Below are 5,877 nucleotides of genomic sequence, written 5' to 3' on the forward strand. Positions count from 1 at the left end.
TTATGTTCTTAGGGACATAATGAATTTAGAATGGAATAGGGATTAAAAGAGTATATTTGGTCAAAACAAATTTTCAAAATGTCCTTCGTTGTTAAAAAGACTAAAGTTGACCATATGCCCTTGGATGATAAACCGGGAAAATGACCCTTAAGGGTAGTTGAATAAGAGTTTTATAATTTGGTCAATCTTTTCGTAGTGTATAGTCGAAGGTTTAAACCATTTGGGCATAATGCTACAAAATGAATTTCGTAAAATTGTCACACTTGAGGATAGTATAGGAATATAATGAAATTATATCACAGTCCATCACAATTGAAGTTGTGATGATAAATAAATAAAGGTAATATAGTGAAAACGCGGATTATAAATGGAAACTAAGATATGGGTCGATTAAGTTTTTGTTTGATTGACAGGTCAAAATAAATGCGAAGACGTATACTGGGAAATGGGAGCGTAAACGCAAGTTTAGTAAACCCGGATGAAGGTTAAAATCTCTAGGGATTTGATTCTTACCATAAAAATGTAGTTATTATAACTAAAATTAATAACGGGTGTCGCAGCCCCCGACCCCACCCTGGGAGCAGGTGCCGCGAGCCTGGCGGATGGTATCGGTGTTTATTAAATTTGCAGTGGAATAAATCATCAGGATCGTAGTTAGGAAATAATTTCAGAGTTTGTAAAAACACCAAACTTTTAATATAAAACATAAGGGCTAAAACCCATATTCCATTTCAAATGTATTTATAGGGATAAACTCTAATTATTGAAAATATAAATTTCTTCTTTTATTCAGGTAACTATAGCCACTTTATTTAAGCCTTCAGTGGTCCATAGGTGGCTTCTATTACCTTCACAATGGGTTACCTGAAACGCGTTTGAAAAACATTTTATCAGCAAGAAATATTGGCGAGTTATTCCATTTTATAAATAGACACATTGTTATATCTTTATAGTATCAAGAAGGAGATTACAATGTTTATATCTACCAAAAACGCAATCAGTATTTGTCACACGGTGGCAATGCCGTCATGGCGGTGGTCATATCATTCATTGGCTAACTTTCGTCCAATAATGAAGTTTATAAAGTAATGTATACAAAACCTAACATATCGACAGTAATTGTAGAAGGTTTTGTATCCAAACGGGTACCCTTTTATGCTTTCCATTCAGCATGCCACTTTTTAATTTATCCCACGCTTACTATATAGTTGTATCGTACTGTATAACATTATACTTACAATTCGGTTGGACAAGTGTGACCCCCCAAAATAGGATATAGAATCCGAATTCTATCTTTATTAACGGCTAATGAATAAAAGCCCGGCTACCCGGTGTAACCCAATGGCAAAAGGTGACCCTATACACCCACGATCACAGACAGGGCTAGGTAGCAAAAGTAGGGCCGGTGTCACGCCCCAACCGATGGCGGAAACATCGGGGCGTGGCACTAAGCGAAACAGATTGTCCAAAAGTTTCCATAACAACTATATTTACCAAATATTTGAAACAACACGTCCTATACCATGTCATATAAGATAATACAATTATTACAAAAAGGATCTAGGCAAATTGTTCTTTCGACAACTCAGGTTTCATTAGTACAGACAACTATTTGTTAGTTTCTAGGACTCTTTCCTAGCCTTGTTTTCCAAGCAAATAGGCATCTTAGGCACCTGTCACATACGTTAAAATAGAAGTCAATACACATAATGTAAAGGTGAGCATACAAGTTTTGTAATAACTTATAGAGTTCGAAATAGTTTACGCATAACCAACACGCACACTGAGTAAAACGAAGCATGTTAGTTATCGACATGAACCTATCGATACCAATGACTGCGGGTTGACTGCCCAAGGCAGTTCGCGATACATACTCACCACTGTGAGCCATGTAGGTAATTGTCCTTAACAACCCCCGAGTGAACGGATGTTGAGTCCAAACTAATAGTACTACCGTTGCTAAGGCAGGTAGACATCATTCTATGTGTAAACATAACAAATAAGCATTCATTAAGTCACGTATAACATGCGATAATGGTTAACATTTAAAGTGTTGCGTAGTGTGTTCGATGTGATTCAGTATAAGTAACGTATGTAACACCCAAAAGTGCGTAAAGCAAAAAGGGATCGAGTATACTCACAGCGGTTGAATGGATTGTAGGGAGTGCGTAGAGCGAGATTAGCCTGAACAGATTGATTGTTTAACGATAAGCGACGCGTAAAACGAAACAAGGAGTGCGAGTGGGTTGGTCAGCAGTTCGATCAGATGGTAGTCCGATCGGACAGCTGATCGTTCGAGTGACAGTCCGTTCCGACGGTTGTCCGGTCGGATAGTCATTCGAGTGGATTGTTTCTTCCTTTGAGAAGGATGTGTTTGTGTATGATGGCTTGACTTTTGAATTTTTTGTTGTAGCATTTTGAAAACATTGAAGTATCTCTACCTTTCAGGTCGGTCGATCGAACGGTCGTTCGATCGGCCGGCAACCCGATTGGTTGGGCACTTCAGTGAGAACAAATTCACAGCAGGTGGTCACTCGATCGGACAGTAGTTCGATCGGGTGGCATCCCTAGTGCATTAAACATGTTGAAAATTGTTTAATTGCTGAAGTTTCGAAACATCACATAATTGGGATGGTTGGTCGATCGAGTGGTAGCTCAATCGGACGGCATTCCGTTCGGTGTTCCAAAACTCTTGAGAGTTGATTTAGTTCGAGAGTTAAAGTGGGACCAAGGTGCAAGTCGTTCGGTTAGGCCAGTCGTTCGAATTGGCTGTTCGATCGGATAGCAGTCCGATCGGACGGCACTCCGTCCTGGTCGACCTGTTCGTCTTACACTTGGTTTGTTTTGATTGTTTTCGTTTTATCGAGATGTGTTGATATCGTGCTATCCAACGGAACCCCATCCTAAGGTCTAGTGACCCGATTGAACAGGAATCACCTAAGTTCAGTCAGTCCACCGGCTTAAGACGTTGGTTCTTGGTTAACCCGGAATCAATAATCTCGTGGATAGAAACGGATCTTTGAACCAACACAACCACAATGATGAGTAGTAAGCCGGCACAAGCTCCCATTCTATCGGTTTTCAGTGCATTGAGTGTAAAAGAGTTGAAAGAAAGTTAGAAAACCTTCTCTCAATCCTTTTCACCGTGAATATGTCTAGATCTACGAAGGATCTTTGTTTGTTTATGTGGAAATCGGTTAGATCTAAGTTGTTCTTGGTGGACTGAGGTCAAAACATGAAGTTCTTCAAGAACACATGATGACGTCATCCTAGAACACCTTGAATCTTGATGATTTCATAGTTAAAAGTTAAGATTCAAAAGATAGAAAGGTGTAGGAGCGCGTGTAGATTAAGGAAGTAAAAGATTTAGGATGAGATCTTACCGGAATCGAGAGAAATCTGAAGAAAAGTGGAAGAAATGCGTTGGTCGGACGTCAGTTACCAAAAGTAGAAAGTATGAAAGTGACAAGGGGTATTTATAGGCTTACCCAAATTGGAAAGGTGAGGAGTGAGGCTGATCGATCGATTATGCAGGCCGGCCGACTGGCTGTTCGAGCAGTCACTTGATTTGACGAGTTTTGCCGTTTCGATTGCGATTGCGAGCGAAGCGAATGCGATAGGGTTTCCTATTCAAATTACTTTTAATCCCAACTACTATATCTAACATTCAATCATCCTAATTCACTTACGTTTAGCGTTTGTGATTTGATTGCGATTCGAGTTTCGATCGCGTTTCGATTGATTTCCACACATAACACAATTAAACATGCACAAGTAACACATAAGGCACACACACATATAAAGTTAACCAAAAATGCGTATTTCGAGTTGTGAGCAAGATTGCGATAGGCGATAAAACGATAATCATGCGATAAACAGCGATAAATATCGATTATTTAATAGATACTCCACATAATACAACTAGCGTAAACGATAAAAGAGGCTAACTATAAGTCAATGAAGTCAAAACAGGATTAGAGCAAGGAGTAACAGATCGCAATTAGCAATCTTTTCTTCCTTTGACTTCAATCTTAACTTTGACTTTGACTTTCGAAACACGGGGTGTTACAGCCGGCCCTGGGGTGGGCCGGGAGGACCACCCGACCAGCGCCCGTGATTCCGAGGGGCACATAAATGTCCCCGGAATAGTTAGGGATGGTGACCGGATAAGCGACCGTGAGGATGGTTTGGGTTATAGAATAGTTTAGGATGTAGATAAAGGTTGACGCAAAAGAAACAAATGAATGAATCCGATTAGCGGCTTCGGGGTTGCCGGAAACTTGTCGGAATCCCGCCGAGGAAGAAGGCCCCAAAAGCGGGTTTTGATTGTTATGTTTTGAAAGTTTTATGGACTTGACAATAACAATCCCTGTGGTTTCTAATATTTTTCAAACAAGTTTTAAACTTAAAATTTCCTTGTATTATTGTATATTCAGTTTTGCCTAAATGTTAAGTTTAGTCCTTCACTTTTTAAAACTTTATTTAATACAAATCTTATATTGAAACTTTAGAATTGTAAAATATTTTTATAGAAATGATTTAGTTATTTAAATTTATTTATAATTTTTATAAAAATAAGTGTAATATATATAAAAGATAACTCGAAACGTTTATTGAAGAATGATGTATTGCAAATAAAATAAACGAATACAAAAAATATGTGTTATAATTATTTGTGTTTTATTTGGTGTCGATTGTTGATTAGTTATTTAGTTAGGTATTATTCGGCGTTAAGTGTTGATTATGTGGGTGTTATTTGGCGTTGTTTGCCGATTATTTAGGCGTTAATTTGTTAGAAACTTTGTCTATTATTTAGGCGTTGATTTCATCAAGGCCTAAGAGACACATTTTTTCGAGCTCGGACAAGCCACCTGAATTCTTTAAGAGACACATTTTTTGAGCTCGAACAGAGCATCTGAATACCTCAGGGCTAGCCCTGAGCGCAAGCATGCTCACTATCTATAGTTCTAGGCAAAAACCCGCAGCACAAAGGCTCACTGTGTAACCCCTAGTTGAGATCGGATTCAAACTTAAACTTAAGACCTATCGTCTTCAACCCTGAATCTTCATATCTCCTCCAATCTCAGTTGAGCATATCCGAATACTATCTGATTATAAAAAAAAAAAAAAAAAATAGGTGTGAACCATACACAGCGTGTATGATTATTTTATAACATGTTGTAATTTTTTCCTGGAAAGTATTTGCATCGGAGTTGTAACTTTTTTCATAGGATATCTTGTAGTTGCAGCTGAAACATTTTGTAATTTCAAGGCAAGTAAGACAAGGATCACGTGACTTGTTCAACGTTTCACATTAATCCATGTCCTGACTTGCTTCTTCTTTATATTCCCCGAGGTGATCTATGTATTTGAAATTTGGCGGGAAATTGTTTGTACCAATAATTAATCTTACTAGCTACTTTCTAATTAACCTTTTACATCCGGCTGCCACTCGATCACTTTGCTTGCCGCTGCACCTACAGACCCGGCTGTTGCTACTATATATTATCTCCTTCTCTTTCGCCACCGCTCGCTGCTACTATTCAGATCTCGTCCGCTGCTGATCCTTTTCATATCCGTTCTACTCATCACCAGGTTCGACCCTTTTTGACAATATGTTTGTTGCTGAGGTGGTTTTGGTAAATCAACTAGACTTGAACCAGGGATTACTAACCCGGTTACTATATATACTTTTGAATTCTAAAAGTAAAGGGCATCATTTTTAACAGATTTTTTTTTTCTAAAACAAATTGCTTCAAAACTTTTCATATATAGTGTGGTTGCTCATATGTATAAGTTACATTCTCTCATTCATTTGTAAGTTGTAACCCATTCACTGAAATTTCACTCTTTTTTTTTTACTTTATAAACAGAATC

The sequence above is a fragment of the Helianthus annuus genome, unplaced genomic scaffold, assembly GCF_002127325.2.
Source record: "Helianthus annuus cultivar XRQ/B unplaced genomic scaffold, HanXRQr2.0-SUNRISE HanXRQChr00c001, whole genome shotgun sequence".
NCBI classification, from domain to species: Eukaryota; Viridiplantae; Streptophyta; class Magnoliopsida; order Asterales; family Asteraceae; genus Helianthus; species Helianthus annuus.